We start from the raw sequence: 17,474 nt of genomic DNA on the forward strand, positions 1-17,474 counted from the left end.
TATTCAGGACAAGGTAACAGGTTTTATTGATAGTCTGTGCTTTCTGTTGCTAATACTTGCCAATACTGTTGACTCTGTTGACCTATTTGATAGCTGGAGGCCTGTTTATGTGCTCATGTAGATGGGATCGTTTATCTGTATTTGATGCACGTTTGGAGCGCACTTTAAAACTAAGTTTGCAAATTTTCATGTACTTTTGGGTGTAATGTGGATCCTCCATACTCAGATGTAAAGGGCATCTCACAGAAAGGTTAACAGGGAAGTTATAGGAATCACAGGGGAAGTAAATATTAGCAGTCATCACCTGAACCCTATTGCTTTATCCTGAACAGGCAATGTACAGATTCTCTTTAACCACTTCTGGACCAGAAGGATTTGCCCCCTTAATGACCACGCCCATTTTTTGCAATTCAGCACTGCGTTACTTTAACGGACAATTGCGCAGTCATGCGACACTGTACCTAAATAAAATTGATGTCCTTTTTTCCCACAAATAAAGCTTTCTTTTGGTGGTATTTGATCAACTCTTCGATTTTTATTTTTTGCGCTATAAAAAAAAATAGCGACAATTCTGAGAAAAAAAAAATATATATAAAATATATATATATATAATTTGTATTCTGCTACATATTTTTGGTAAAAAAAAATTGCAATAAGCGTGTGGAGGACAGATTGGACCCCTAACTGACATTTTTGACACTTTTGGTGGGGACCAGTGACATTACTACAGTAATCAGTGCTAAAAATATGCACTGTTACAGTAATAATGACACTGGCAGGGAAGGGGTTAACCTAGGGGTGATCAAGGGGTTAAATATAAGCCTAGGGGAGTGTTTCTCACAGTATGGGGGTGGGGCTTTTGAAATGATCACAGAGACCTGTGATCCTATATAGAAGGATCACAGGTGCTCTGTGATCATTCCAGAGAAAAGAACGGTCAGCTGTGTTTACAACAGCTGACCGTCCTTCTCTCTCAGCGGGGAAAGATCGCAGGTGCCCCATGCATCGGAGTCCCTGCTGCCGAGTGGGTGGCGGGAGCATGCCACAGGCGCGTGACCGACGTAGAGCTACGTCGGTTCGCGCAGTAGGGCCAGCCTGCTGCAGTAAATCTGCGGCGGGCGGTCCTTAAGTGGTTAATGTTGGCCAGGCATACTTCAATAAATACTCAGTTTCTTTTCTGATCAATCTCTTTTGAAAAGTATGGGCAATCTATAGTTGATAACCCATTCTATGACACACGGGGAAGTGGATTTCAAATGATAGGTAAAATGGAGCACTAAATGTAATTTCTGTCTGCTGCTTTGTTCCTCTGCTATCAGTATGAATCACTTCTGACACCAAGAGAAAAATGGTGACAGAGGAGGGATCTCCAGCACACAACTTTTGATTGACAGCCTCAACTCTGTTCATGTGTGCCGTGTGGAGGGTGGTGTGTCCCTTCCCTCCAATCAGCTATGAGATCTCCTCACTGAGCTCTGCAGAGTGTAACTTCAGCTCTCCGCCCCCTTGTTTTAGTGAACATTTAGACAAGCTTTATAAATTCTGGATTTGAACATACTGTATGTAGAGAAAAAAAAGACTGCAGATAAACATGTACAACGTATGTAGGGGGATTTGTTTCATCTCTGCATATCACCTGAGGCCAGTCACTTTACTGTAAGGGTCTACAAGCACTTTAGGATACAAGCATATATTATAATTGTAAGTTATCAATCACATGTAATCTCATAATCTAATCAATCGAAATACGATCGTATTCCCGAACAGAGCATCTAAGTCCTGCCGACTGATGCAAAATAATCAATAATATTCTGCCCAGTCTTATCGACTCAGTTTGATTGAAACTGATCTAAATTGAGTCTAAATCAATAAATAGACTTTTTGACTTTTTGCTGATTCGATCATTTTGATGAAATCACACATTGATTAGATTTAAAAAAAAAACGAAAGTGTGTGTGGCCATCATAAAGCTGAACTTCAGGCAGATATAAATAAAACAAATTAATTCAGTTTCCTAATCATTAATACATCATTAAGCCCTGGTTCACACCAGTATAGTTTTGAAGTCACGCTACTTCAGCCCGACTTCATAGCAGTGCGTTTTTAAGTGCAGCTTGCTGATATCTGTGCAACCCAATTTAACACATGACAAAGCAATTTGCACTGAAATCTCACAAGAAATAGTGCAGGAACCTTTTTCAAAGTCACTGCGACTTGAGTTACAGCAATTTGAACAGTCCCATTGCCGCAAATGGGGTGTGACTTGTCTTGACAAGTCACAATGGTGTGAACCAAGGCTAAGGGTCCTTTCCCACAGGGCGGACTCTGGCCATGATCTGCTTATTTAGCAGGGGATCTGTCTGCTGATCCCTACTGACAAGTCCGTGTTTGCAGAGTGGACATGGACACAGCCCAATCTCCTCTATGGGTGGTCAGACCACCTATCCGTTTACACCTGACTGCCATCCAATCTAATCCACTGGACACAGAAGGGGCATGGATTCCTATCCATCTGTATTTAGCGGATCAGATTGGATGTAGGCGGGTGTATGATACATTTCCGTTTACACCCGCCGATCCATAGAAGAGAATAGAGGTTTCCGATCGGGTTCCTCTGTCTTTTTTCATCAGAACATTCCTGTGAAAGAGGCCCAAATGTTTTTATAAATGCAAGCAATGAAAGTAAACTAAATTACCAAAAGTATGGGGACGCCTGCCTTAACACGCACATGCACTTTAATAGCATCCCTGTCTTAGTTCCGCAGCGTTCAATATTGAGTTGGATCACCCTTTGCAGCTATAACAGCTTCGGCTATTCTGTGAAGGCTGTCCACAAGGTTTAGGAGTGTGTCTATGGGACTTTTTGACCATTCTTCCAGTAGCACATTTAGGAGATCAGGCACTAATGTTGGACAAGAAGGCTTGGCTCGCAGTTTCCACTCTAATTCATCCCAAAGGTGTTCTATCGGGTTGAGGTCAGGACTCTGTGTAGGCCAGTCAAGTTCCTCCACCCCAAACTCACTCATCCATGTCTTTATGGACCTTGCTTTGTGCACTGGTCCTAACCATTTGCTGAAGGGGGGGTTATGGTGTGGGGTTGTTCTTCAGGGGTTTGGCTTGGCCCCTTAGTTTCAGTAAAGGGAACTCTTAAGGTGTCAGCATACCAAGACATTTTGGACAATTTCATGCTCCCAACTTTGTGGGAACAGTTTGGGGTGGCTCTTCCTGTTCCAACATGACCAGTGGACAAACAAGTCCTGCAGGGGAGATCTCTGGAATGAAGTCTAATATTGCAAAAAAAGTTACAAAGTTATATAGTAGGTAAGGTTGACTAAAGACAATAGTCCATCCAGTTCAACCTGTGTAGGTGTGTGTGTGTCAGTGTCAATAATCATTTCCCTGTTTGTTGTGTTCACTAAGATGCACATCCAAGAGTCTTTTAAAAATATCAATACTCCCCACTGACACTACTGACACCACTAATTGTGCCTTCTGGGAGACACACAGGTCCCAGAAGACAGCGGACCATTCAGAAAGTGCAGCGTGATTCGGCATGCGCAGTATAAAACAGGCTGTGAAGCCACAAGGCTTCAATTCCTGTTCCCCTTAGTGAAGATGCCGGCGCCTGCAGATGCCGGAGCTGATGGACAGATCTATTTGGGGTGCCAACATCGTGGGCTCCCTAGACAGGTAAGTGTCCTTATATTAAAAGTCAGCAGCTACAGTATTTTTCCCCAGGCTGGAACTCCTCTTTAAGGTTAAACCACTGCTCCTCCAATCTCATTGTGTGGTCTCTTACTTTACCTGAAACTAAAAGGTTTTCTTCCTATGCTAGGATCACCAAGGAGATATTTGTATATTGCTATCATATCTCCTCTCAAGCGTCCCTTCTCCAGAGAGAACAATCCCAGTGCTTGTAGTCGTTCCTCATAATTGAAGTCCTCCAGTCCCCTTATTAATTTTGTTGCCCTTCTCTGGACTCTCTCCAGGTCTTGGTGACTCCAGGAATGGTGGCCAGAACGGGACAGAAAACTCTAGATGTGGCCTAACCAGAGTTTTATAAAGTGGATTATAGTGTTATCTCTGGAGTAAATTCCCTGGTATTGTGTTTATGTTTTTAGCCCCCACGTGCATCACTTTACATTTCTCCACAATAAACCTCATCTGCTATGTAGTTGCCCACCCCATCATTTTATTGAGGTCTCCCTGAAAAATGTTAATACACTGATGTGAAGTTATTGCCCTGTTTATTTTTGTGTCGTTTAAAAAAAATGTAATATTTGTAAGAACTAACTGTAAAATTATTTTCTCTTACGTCCTCTGACAGACGCAGCTCTGGAAGTTTCTTCACTAATGGGTTATACTGTATGCACCCTCTTCAGGAGTAGCTAGGCAGTGAAAGCTTTCACTATGCACGCCTGTAGGGGCCGTCCTATCCACATGACCCCAGACACACCTGCTCATAGAATCAGTTTCGTAGCAAAGCAGTGAAGGAGAACACAACCAACTCCAACATAGAGGGGCAGGAGCTGCATCTGTCAGAGGACTCAGAGAAAAGAATTTTATGATAAGTTCTTACAAAAATTAAATTGTCTCTTACGTCCTCTGACAGACGCAGCTCTGGAAGTTTCTTCACTAACGGGACGTCCCATAGCAGTGTAGGCATGAGTGGTGGGAAGAACGCAACCAACAACTGTTAACGTTTCAACAAGGCTAAAAAACGTTGGCAACAGAGCAACAGAAGCTCAACCAACATCAACAGGAGCTTACCCCAAAACATAAAAATTTACCCCTGAAAGAGAACACTCAGTCTCTTCAGCAAACAGCGGCCTGCACAACTCTTAAAAGAAAAGAAATACTGAGACCGGAGTCCCAGCAGGGAACCTAGGTCCTACTCCTAAGCTAGGCAGCAAGAAACTGATTCTATGAGCAGGTCTGTCTGGGGTCATGCGGATAGGACGGCCCCTAAAGGCGTGCCTAGTGAAAGCTTTCACTGCCTAGCTACTCTTGAAGAGGGCGCACATAACCCATTAGTGAAGAAACTTCCAGAGCTGCGTCTGTCAGAGGACGTAAGAGAAAACTGAGATTAAGCTATTTTTTCCATCCTCTATATCATTTATGAATAAATAAACAGAATTGGTCCCAAGATAGAGCCTTGGGGTACCCCTCTTACCACTCCAGACCAGTCTGAGTACACGTTATTTATCATAACCCTTTGGACGCGCCCTTGTAACCAGTTTTCTTTCCAAGAACTAACCTTATGGTCATGCCTACAGACCACAGTTTGCAGACTAAGCGTTTATGGGGAACTGTATCGAATGCTTTTGCAAAGTCCAGATAGACCACATCCACGGGCCTACCTTTAACTAGATGGCAACTCACTTCCTCATAGAATGCAAACAGATTGGTCTGGCAGGAACGACCCTTGTCATTTTTTTATTGTTCTTGTCATTGTAATATTTTATTGGCTATTCATTTTTTTTCTTGTTATTTAGCTTAAGCTCTGCTTTAAAAGGGAAGTCCACCCTAACACTAAAATCGCTACATCTACAGGCATCCTTGATCTAAGACTAACCTATCTAGCCCTGGAAAGAAGAAATCAGTATATATACATTTTCTGAAGCCGCTCCGTTGTCAGCAGCGGCTTCTCTGTGGAGGTGGGTTTAGAGGAGACAACCAACAACAGAAGCCCCATAGTAACTATAGAGGTGACGTCACTTCCCATTCATTTCACAGTCGTTTTCGGGTGTGTCCTCTGCAGAGCTGGAGACCAGACCGGAGCGGCTTTCAAAAAAGGTATATATACTGATTTCTTCTTTACAGGGCTAGTTAGGTTAGTCTTAGATCGTGGATGCCTGTAGCTGTAGCGATTTTAGTGTTAGGGTGAACTTCCCCTTTAAGGTTGCTAAACTAACTAAGAAACCATTTATCTCCTATACATAAACGTTAACCAAATAGAAAGCAGAAAATGCCTAATAAACACAGATGAACAGATCAGTGCTAGTAAAATACTTCTTTTATGTACCATAATGAAATAAATGATTCTGTGTCTATATGCCTTAAAGCATTGCTGCCCATTTGTCCAGCTGCTACTCAGCAACGTTAAATGATGAACAAAAATATGACCATCTGCTGTATAGCTGACACATAACCTTTTGAAAAATACTATTCCACATAAATCACTCTAGATAAAGAAGTGCTGAATTGTATTACTGAGGTGTGCGTCGCGGTCTGCGGATTTGTTCCCAAAAGACCTGGGAGCTGCCGAGACCGCAGAGCCTCCATTTTCCGTGTTCTAAGCACTGTGAATGCAGACTCTAAGAAAATATTCATTAATCAGCTCTATTATCCTTTCATGCTATTTGGTTTATATAATGTCAGTCATGTCAGATGCTAATAAAGATTTATTATGATGCAAAAACCGTTTCATACATACTGACTGCGATCCCTTAAAGGGATTTTATCTCTTCTTCTGAAAAACTGAAATGTTGTGAGGCGGTCCCCGGTGACAACAACAAAGGTACCATCGCTGTGTTGCTACATGTGCCATGGAATGTATTGTCAAATACATATTCACATTAAAGACTGCACCTGTCCATGGGAACTATTGTAAATAAAGTTGGGTGAATATCTGCTAGGCCTCTGGAGAACACATCTTCTCATCCAGGGGTAGTTGTAGGACAAAAAGTGTCTGGCAGAGGGGCTCCTCTGATTGTTAACCAATTGACCTCCGGGTGATTTACCCCCTTTCTGACCAGGCCATTTTTTGCAATTAAGCACTCACTGACAATTGCACGGTTGTGCGGCACTGTACCCAAATAAAATGTAAATCCTTTTTTTCCCCACAAATAGAGCTTTCTTTTGTTGGCACTTGATTACCTCTACAATTTTTATTTTTTGCACTTTAAACAAAAAAAAAAAAAAGATAATTTTGAAAAAAATAAAAAAAACAATATTTTTTACTTTCTGCTATAAAACCTATCCAATAAAAAATTTGAAAGAATCAAATTTCATCTGTTTAGACCAGGCATGTCCAACCTGCGGCCCGGGGCCGCATGCGGCCCAGAACCGCAGGCAATGCGGCCCACTGACCCCTGACAATTGTATTTTTTGCTGGGGAGGAAGGAAGTCGGGTCGGGGCACGGCCACAGCGGCTTCCAACTAACGGTAGGCAGAGGCTGCCTCGGAGTGGGGGGGGGGGGGGGGGAGGCGAGCATGTGCAGTGTTTCTGACTCCTACCACCATGACCACTTCAAATCACTGAAGTGGTCATGGTGGTTAGAGTGTTCATTTAATATTTCTCAGAACAAGTAAACCTCTGTATACTGATTCCATTTAATTTGATCATCCTCTAGTTGTGTTAAATTAGTGCGGGGGGGGGGTGGCGGCATTTTATTACTTATGTACCTTAACTATAGTATATATTTTATATGCGGCCCGAGAAAATTTCTCTACACTCAATGTGGCCCAGAGAAGCCAAAAGGTTGGACACCCATGGTTTAGACCAATATGTATTCTGCTACATATTTGTGGTAAAAAATTAGTAAGTTTATACTGATTGGTTTGCGCAAAAGTTATAGTATCTACAAACAATGGGATATATTTATTTATTTTTACTAGTAATAGCAGCGATCAGCAACTTATAGCGGGACTGCAATATTGCTGCCGACACATTCTGACACGAACTGGTACGTTCTTGGGAACCAGTGACACTAATACAGTGATCAGTGCTAAAAATATGCACTGTCACTGTACTAATGACACTGGCTGAGAAGGGGTTAACATCCGGAAAATCAAAGGGTTAACTGTGTACCCAGCCAGAGTTTTTCTTTCTACACTATGTGAGGTGCTCTTACTAGGGAAAGAGATGAAATATATTCCCTGCTTCGTGGGGATATACAATCCATCACTTCCCTTCTGTCAGAACGGCGGCGATCTGCCTTGTTAACATAGGCAGACCGATGTACTGCCTCCCTGCATGATGATCGATGGGTGCTGGTGGACATCGAGCCCGCGGTACCCACCGATCGGCTCCCACTGTGTGTATTCACAGCAGGAACGAGCCACCGGCGGCGCGCATGCGCCTTTCCCCCTACTCAGAAATGGCAGATCACGTATATAAAGGTGATCCAGCGCAGGGGTGCCACACTGTAACAGTAAAGCTGCTATAGGACAGACCTTAAGTGGGTAAAGTTAAACTTTTATTTGAAGTTTTGGATAAAGCAGGGAAAAGTTAAAAACTTTTTAAACTCTTTATTGGTGTTTGTTTCCCTATTGGGGAGATTTCTCCTTACTTCTTGTCAATTGAGCAGAGCAGGAAGTGACAGAGAAATCTCCCCACTTACTATTTGGCAGGTGTCAGATAGAAGCTCTAACCGATCCCCACACCTTTTGAAAGCTGAACAGGCATACAGGAAAAAACTCAGATGGAATACATATAGGAAATGTGTTTTCCTGCCTAAAAGATTTTGTTTTTCTTTCCATCCAGCCCTGAGATTTACACAGCTTTAACCAGTTCTGGCCTGGAAGGTATTACCCCCTTAATGACCAGGCCATTTTTTGCGATGCGGCACTGCGTTACTTTAACGAACAATTGCGTGGTCGTGCGACGCTGTACCCAAATACAATTGATGTCCTTTTTTTCCCACAAATAGAGCTTTCTTTTGGTGGTATTTGATTACCTTCGCAGTTTTTATTTTTTGCACTATAAACAAAAAAGTTTTCTGAATTCTGAAAAAAAAAGACAATGCTTTTTACTTTCTGGAAAAAAAAACACATCCAATAAAAATTTAGGCCAATGTGTATTCTGCCACATATTTTTGTAAAAAAAATTCCAATACGCGTATATTGATTGGTTTGCGCAAACGTTATCGCTTCTAGAAGCTAGGGGATAGATTTATGTATTTTTTATGTATTTTGTTTTTTTTTTACTAGTAATTGCGACGATCAGCGATTTTTAGCGGGACTGCGAGATTGCGGCGGACAGATCAGACATCTAACTGACAATTTTTAGAGGACCAGTGACATTACTACAGTAATCAATGCTAAAAATATGCACTGCTACTGTAATAATGACACTGACAGGGAGGGGGTTAACACCAGGGGCGATCAAAGGGTTAAATGTGTCCCTAGGGCAGTAATGGCAGTCATCCATCTTCCTCTTCCAGGATAGTGGTCATAGGAGAAGGTGGTGAGGTTCCAGAGGTATAGTCGAGCCGCTGTGGGGCTGCTAGTTGTCACTGGCCGCGGCGGAGCATGCACAACAGGGCTCCAGCTGCCGACTTCTGATCCCTGATGACATCACTTCCTGGCAGGAGAAAAATAGGGGTTGCACGCGTTCAGAGCATCCGTGCTCCTTCGTCAGGCAATGCGGAGAGGCTTCCGTCGGGCCACTCTGCCATAAAGCCCCGACTGGTGGAGGGCTGCAGTGATGGTTGACTTTCTACAACTTTCTCCCATCTCCTGACTGCATCTCTGGAGCTCAGCCACAGTGATCTTTGGGTTCTTCTTTACCTCTCTCACCAAGGCTCTTCTCCCCCGATAGCTCAGTTTGGCCGGACGGCCAGCTCTAGGAAGGGTTCTGGTCGTCCCAAACATCTTCCATTTGAGGATTATGGAGGCCACTGTGCTCTTAGGAACCTTAAGTGCAGCAGAAATCTTTTTGTAACCTTGGCCAGACCTGTGCCTTGCCACAATTCTGTCTCTGAGCTCTTCAGGCAGTTCCTTTGACCTCATGATTCTCATTTGCTCTGACATGCATTGTGATCTGGAAGGTCTTATATAGACAGGTGTGTGGCTTTCCTAATCAAGTCCAATCAGTATAATCAAACACAGCTGGACTCAAATGAAGGTGTAGAACCATCTCAAGGATGATCAGAAGAAATGGAAAGCACTTGAGTTAAATGAGTGTCACAGCAAAGGGCCTGAATACTTAGGACCATGTGATATTTCCGTTTTTCTTTTTTAATAAATCTGCAACAATGTCAACAATTCTGTGTTTTTCTGTCAGTATGGGGTGCTATGTGTACATTCATGAGGAAGAAGAATGAACTTAAATGATTTTAGCAAATGGCTGCAATATAACAAAGAGTGAAAAATTTAAGGGGGTCTGAATACTTTCCGTACCCACTGTATATACACATATACATTATATATATATATATATATATATATATATATATATATATATATATATATATATATATATATATATATATATATATATATATATACACACACACACACACATATATATATATATATATATATATATATATATATATATACACACGTATATATATATATATATATATATATATATATATATACACGTAATTCTTGTGAATGAGCAGCCCAAACCAACTGTATACATTATATATATATATATATATACGTATATATATATATATATATATATATATATAATATATATATATATATATATATATATATATATATATATATATATATAATATATGTATACATACATATCTATATATATATATATATATATACATATATATATATATATATATAATATATATAATAAATGTATACAGTTGGTTTGGACTGCTCATTCACAAGAATTACATGCAAAATAAAAGCACCTAAAATCCAAAAGAATCATACCGCCAGGGAGGTTAAGGGGAGGAGCTTTTGGGCACAAAAAAAACGGCTGACATGCATAAGCATGTCCTAATGTGTCTAAATGCAAGACGTGCTTAGCGCTTGAGTGTTCATTCATTGCAATGGCCAGAATAAATTAATGTTCTGGCCAATGCCATGTATAATTCTCAAATACTTGGTGTACTATATACATGTGCAATGTGTGGCTTTAGGCATTTTTTTAAGCTGCTTTTTCCTGCCAGGAGTAAAACACTCGCTTTCAGAAAGAAATTTTGAACACCTCTGTGCATGAACCCCCACTGGAGTACATTTGTATTTGGATCTTAGCAATGGTGTGGTGCTTCAATTTACATTTTTGTTACAATACAGCTAAATGTTGAAATCAAGCTTCTAGACTTAAGAATTCTCAGAAAGCGTAAATAGAAAGTGCCCAACGCAGGCGGGGCAGCTGTCCGAGGAACGGAAATCTCTGTTCTTTTTCCCCTTCTTTCTGCAGGGCTTTTGGGACGAATCAGAGCAATTCTGATTAATCAGTGTGGGCACAGAGTATTGCTTTGATCCATCCTGGAAGTATTGCAGAAATAAAAGAGAGAAGAGCGGGGCTGCATTGGCATCGACAGCTCTTCACCCACACAGGTAAGTACAGTGAGAACTGAGAAGGGGGGGGGGGGCTGTCAGGTGTTAGTTTACCTATTCATTTTTCCTGAAAAGGTGAACTAACACTTTAAGGGTGACAGTCCCTAGGTGAACACCACACGCCAGACAGCTGAAAGTGCTTGAGAGATAGAAAGCAGCCTCGGCCCGGACTCCTCTATGACCAAGCCCTGGGGTAAAACGCATCAGGGGGCATGGCCTATTGGGAAGTGTCGGGCTGAAGCCACTTTCTGTGGAGCTGTGTGGTGTGTGGCGTTTACCTAGGATCGGTCAAACTGTATTGGATTATCATACATGCCTGCACTCTATTTGATGTGGAATTATCAGAGCCAAATCATCGCTCCACCAAGACCAGCCATAGAAAGAGCAAATTTCATTCAAAATTTTCTATTGAGAAAATGAATAAACAGGTTATAAGGCATACAAAGAGAAAAAAAATACACATGGTAGTTCTGTGCAGGTATAACAACATTACAATAAACATGTGATTGAGGATCACGTCCATTTAAACAATTAGTAGTACACAAATCACATAGTACATCCCATCTGATTGGAATGGGGCAAGATACCATTTAAGGGTGCAAACTGTAGAAGCACATAAATCTAAACTATGCGTCACTAATGGCACTTTTCCACTGCAAGTACCGGCTCGGCTCTACGCGGCCCTGCTTCGCCCGGTTTGCTTTTCCACTGCTGGTACCTCATGGTACGGTGTTGGAACGGTTCGGTACGGTACGGTATGGTTTGCTTTTCCACTAAAGTAGTACTAAAGTTAAGTGGGTGGGATTCTCTGACCAATCCGTGGCTAGTAGTGGCTGCATGCAAAGGATTGTGGGATATGGTACCGGGTATGGTACCTGTTGGAACCACAATCGAGTAGGTACTGTTTTTGAGAGCCGTACCGTTCGGTTCCATGCAGTGGAAAAGCGCCATTATAGTCTGGTGGTATGACCGGTAGTAAACAAAGGGGCGAATTAGGATTGAGGCAGGTACCCTCATATTGGGAACAAAGCGCTTTATGATAGAGGAACCAGTGGAGGCTTGGAAACTGAGCTAGGGCCTTGGACTACCTTAGAAGTGTAAGAGCTTGGTTTTTAAGAATTGACCGTCTATGACAGGAAATCCGTCAACATGAAATAAAATAGACGAAAGCAAAGCCAAGATTAGGGGCTTTAAGAAATGGGTAAGGAAGAGAAGATAGAAGGAAGAGGAAGGGGGGGAGAATGGAAAATTTCCAGGTATGACCCGACCACTGATGTGGGTACAGAAATAGTAGACACAATAGTTAGCTACAATGGCATAAGGACCAACTCTTCAAAGTCTGGTGGCAAGCTGTGTTTAATCCAGGGCTGCCAGATTTTGTCGTACTTGGGGATCTGATCCTTGTCAATAGCTTTCCATTTTTGTGCGTATGAGTGTGCAGTTAACTCTATGTTTCCTTTAGGCTACAGTCAAAGACGAGGATTTCCAAGACTTTGCTATGGTTTGCTTGGCAGCTGTGAGAAGCTGAATCACAAGTTTAAATTGTTTACACGTCAAGACATCTGGCTTCAGATTGAGGAGGGCCGTTGAGGGTTCCAGGGATATATGTGATTCTAACATATTAGAAGCCTATATGTAAGTGCAATCCTTAATAAACGTAATTTTATTGGAACGTACTACACCATTATAGTCTCTTTTATCCTGGGGTGCTTTCTCTCTAAAACTATTGAAAGTCGCCCTTACATAATTCCTGGTGTCGCCACTGAAGGATACATGCTATATCTGCCATGTATGATTGCTCTATAATTTGAGAGTCAATTTTATCTGTTAAGCAGTTTGGATTATCCACGTGGTGATTAATGAAGCACACTCTATTTCACTCACTGGTGGTGGATGAACTTTCCTTTGAACTTCAATACGGGCTTTTTACTGACTTTGATCAAGTATTGGTGCTATCGTGTTCTATGTATTTAAGTTTGGTGTGTAATCTTACCTGTTTGGTTGGCTGCCTTTCTATGTTTGCTTAGTATGTTCTAAGCGCAGATAATTTTCCTCCTTTTTTTTTTGAAGAGTAAAAATTGCCCTACAGAAATCTTGAGCCACTGGACAGGTCCACCATACGTGCATATATGTACCCAGTTCCTAACAGCCAGGAAAGCAGAGGGCTGAATAATCGGGTGTAAACTTAGCTATCCTCAATGCAACAAGGTACCATTGACTAAGTACTTTATAGTTGGTTTCCACTGCACACATGTTAGGTGAAGACAGTGCGAATTTCTTTGCTGCAAACATGGGTTCCTGTAAACACTTGATTTCTCCATGAACACAGACAGTGTTGACAAGGGAATCCTTCCCGTGGAGCCATTGTGTTCTCCTAGCAGGGGAAGTTGTCCCCGCCGGGAGAACACAGGGATTAGTGCCGCCATAAGAGCCGCTAGCAATAATCGCATGTAAATCGGGCATGCCGGTTGTTCCCAAGTTGATCGATCGATCAACTTGGGTACATTTAGCCTGCCCATACACAGTTCTAATCTTGCTGCTGAACAGGACCAGATTCAAACCGTATATGGCCTTAGTATAACCCTTTAAGGTGTTGGGGCGAGTGACAGATTACAACAATATACTAATATTCTTTTAATGTTTTTTGGCTGATAAAAAGCCCCCAACAATGAGCATTTCAACTGTAGCTGTTTTATCAAGAGTCACCTTTACTTTTTCATTTTCTATTCAGATTATAAAACAAAAGCAGCTGACAACCCCAAGCCTGAATTAACCATTTTAAGTTGGCAATAAACTATATAATACCAATAAATGAGATGTCTTTGCTAGTTGTGTTATTGACATATAAATCACACGTCTCCAGAGGCCCCTGCAAGCCTTAAACATAATCAGAACATAGATTCTACAAAATCAAAGGGATCATATTATAACGGAGCAATTTGTGGGATTATTACCGGGATATTTCCCACGGGTTATGACAACCTGGTACAGAACACAACATTCTATCTGAAGTCTGTCTTCCAATTTTCATCCAGTAATCCTGTCTGTTTATAGAGACAATATTCCTGTAAACGTTAGCTCAGTGAATTACAGCACTCTGGTAGAAGAGTGTCCCTATATTTATTGATTTCAAAGTCATATGCTTCAAATGTATCCAGCTTCATGGCTTGGAGAGACTGGCAGCTTTGTAGCCTGCGGGTTCTTCTCATGAACACGGCAGGCCTGAAGGAAACACACACAATCTAAGCTGCAAATATAGTTTTGCAGCCTCCTCTGGGTTCATTTGTTGTATTGTAGTTGTAATGATGTGTAGGAGCAAGAGTCACATCCTGCTGTGTAACAACAGAGGGTGCAAATAGAACAACGACTCCTATACCTGGGTCAAGGGGACCAAGCATAAGTCTGTTTTATTTGCCAGCTGTATTTATATATTACATTATGTACAGAATGCCTTATTGTATCTCTTTCCTTCACAGACCCTTTTTCAGTTTTTTTTTCAACTTGGACTTCTAGAAAGCTTGTTCTATAACTCCTAATTGTCACTTATTTGGAGGGATTGTCCCACTATTGGAACCAAATCCATCAGCCCATCTTTCCTACACAGTTCTCCCTCTTGGTTTGCTGTATCCCTCACCCAGTGGCTCTGCAGGTCATCACCTCTCGCCATCAGCGGACACAGCTAGGATGGATACCTGTTTGGAATGATTTTTATTGATTTATATATACATAATTTTTACTTCATACATGTTCTCTTCAATAAACATGACTTTTTCCCATGGGCTGTCCTTATAGCATCTATTATACTAACCTTTGGATAGCGCTGCTTTTCCTTCTTTCTGGTTTGCTATATAGGCCTAAGCAAAATTGTACTATGTGTAGCACCCTCCTAGTGTATAGTATGCTGCTAGGTACATTTAGTTAGCTCCATTGTAATTAGAGGAGCAAGGGGTTGAATAATTATGGCTGATTGGTGTTTTACAGTCTGCTGCTCTGTTGCTTTTCCCTGTCTTCTAGAGGATTTGAGAACCATAGTGGGAGGAAAAGCAGGGCATGCATCCTGAATAATTATGGGACTTCAGCCAATCCCTGGAGTGCTGTTCTTAGAAGGTGGTGAGAGGGCTCATAAATAGCCTGAGGCCTAAGCAGCAGAAGCAGCAAAGTTCCTGGGTCCACTCCTAATAGAGACCCCTGAGCAGATTTCTAGAAGAATCAATTTGGAAGATACAGAGATCCCAGCTAGGATAAGCTGGGGGTGGGGGGAAGCTATTCGCAAGCTTAAGTCCAGGGATCAAGTTGAGTCTGGAAAAGCTCACTGAAGTGAGCCAGGCAGAAGTTGGTGGGGAAAAAAATCAGCTGTCCTAAGCTGGTGTGAGTCTACATCTCCCTCACTAGGAAGAGGCCTGGTGGATATTGCCAGGAGGCAACCGATGATCCTGTGGTTAAGTGAGTAAGCAACCCCATTGCTGGGGAGTAGTGACTGTGTGTACTTTTTACACTAGAAGGAGTACTATTCACCATCAGCATAAAGATCCTGTGGGACTTTCAATTTTGTGCTGTGCAGCCAGAATGTCAAGGAGTCCTCAAGTTATTCAGTTCTACAGTTTTCTTGGGTATCCCATGCAGCTTCTCTCTCTCCCAGTGTATCTTTCTCAATAAAAAAAACCCTAGACTGTTCTTTGAAGGCAATAAAAGAATGCAGGAAATGCTCTTTGCCTGGCTGTGTTTGCTCTAAGGGGGACATAGGACCAAAATTCAGCAGTAGCTATTTAGGGGTGCGCTACATACTGTATGTACCTGCTATAAAATTTTAGGCCCCATTCAGGCTTTCACATTGTGGGAATGTGCACATTCTTGTGTGTGTTATCACAACGTGGGGCACTGCACTCAGACTGCAAGTCCTCACTAAAAAGGCCATCCTAACCCTTTTGTCTTGAATTGTAACTGTACTGTCCCCCTGTATATTGTAAAGCAATGCGCAAGATGTTGGTGCAATATATATCCTATATAGCAATAATAATAATAATCATAATAATAAACAATAATTAACAAAAAACTAAGAACTATACCTCTATAATAGCCTTTTTTAACCAGGGTTCCATGGAATCCTAAGCTTCCTCCAGAGGTTGCTAAGGGCTCCTTGATCAAAGAGCAATATCTGCCTCTCAGATAAATAACTGCTGACATCAATGATCTTTTTAGCTATCTGTAAGAGGGAATTTTCCCAATGACCATAAGTATAAGAAGCATTCCTCCCATTGATCATCACACTTATGTACCTTGAGCTGTAAATATAATAAATATTAATAGGGGTTCCCTGAGACTAAAGTTATTTCAAGGGTTCCTCCTTGTTAAAAAGGTTGAGAAAGGCTGTTCTATACTATAAACCGAACAGCTAGAAATTGTTGTAAAAGATATAAAAGGGCTCCTTGATAAGATTTATTTCATTAAAGCCATTTGCATATTAGATGAGCTTGAATTTGTGCATCATTTAAACTGAACATCAATAAATATATATATATATATATACGGTACTGGTCTCCAAGACAATTTCATTTTTCTTTTTTAGTTTTTTGGTAAAATCAAATGCTTTCGGGTTATCTAAAGCCTTTTTTTTTTTCAGTTGGAATTCTGTGGAAGGGTTAGAACCAGACAGATTTGTATTGCTGTCTTTGTCCCTGCAGCAGACATTTACTCCATCTAATTATCAGTAATGTCACTGGGACTCCAAAATGTTGAATTGGCTTATTTTACTTTAAAGAGATATCCTCTCATTTCCTTACACTTTTCTGATAAAGAAATTGAAGGAAAACTTCTCCAATGTAATACAGACAGTTGTTTATTGAGGTCTCCACAAAATAGGTGACAAAGAAAAAGTGCGAGAAGCGTGTTCCTCTAATATGGTGGGGTAACACAGTTTTGGCATTTTTTTCTTTGTAGGAAGACAGCCCTTCACAATGGTGTATAGATCTGTGTGAATGAGGCCTTATAAACAACTGAGGCTCATTATGGGATGCTGACATTTTCTTTTTTAGGAGCCATAATATGGTATCACCAGTAGGCATGCCTTTCCCATCAGTGGTGTTCAGATTCAGGTGCTGGATAGATTTTTCTATAGCAGTGGTCTCCAAACTGTGGCCCGTGGGCTGGATGTGGTTCTTTGCTTGCCCTTATCCAGCCCTTGGGGAGCTATTCCTTCTACTGATATGAGGCAC

At 41.4% G+C, this 17,474-nt stretch overlaps 1 protein-coding gene across 9 annotated transcripts in view; it reads right to left on the reverse strand.

The window, feature by feature from the left end:
• GRIA4 (glutamate ionotropic receptor AMPA type subunit 4) overlaps positions 1 to 17,474 on the reverse strand; it is a 526,033-nt gene that overhangs the window by 324,452 nt on the left and 184,107 nt on the right. The window lies entirely within an intron of this gene.

The sequence above is a fragment of the Pelophylax lessonae genome (assembly GCF_965119305.1).
Source record: "Pelophylax lessonae genome assembly, chromosome: 2".
Classification (NCBI taxonomy): domain Eukaryota; kingdom Metazoa; phylum Chordata; class Amphibia; order Anura; family Ranidae; genus Pelophylax; species Pelophylax lessonae.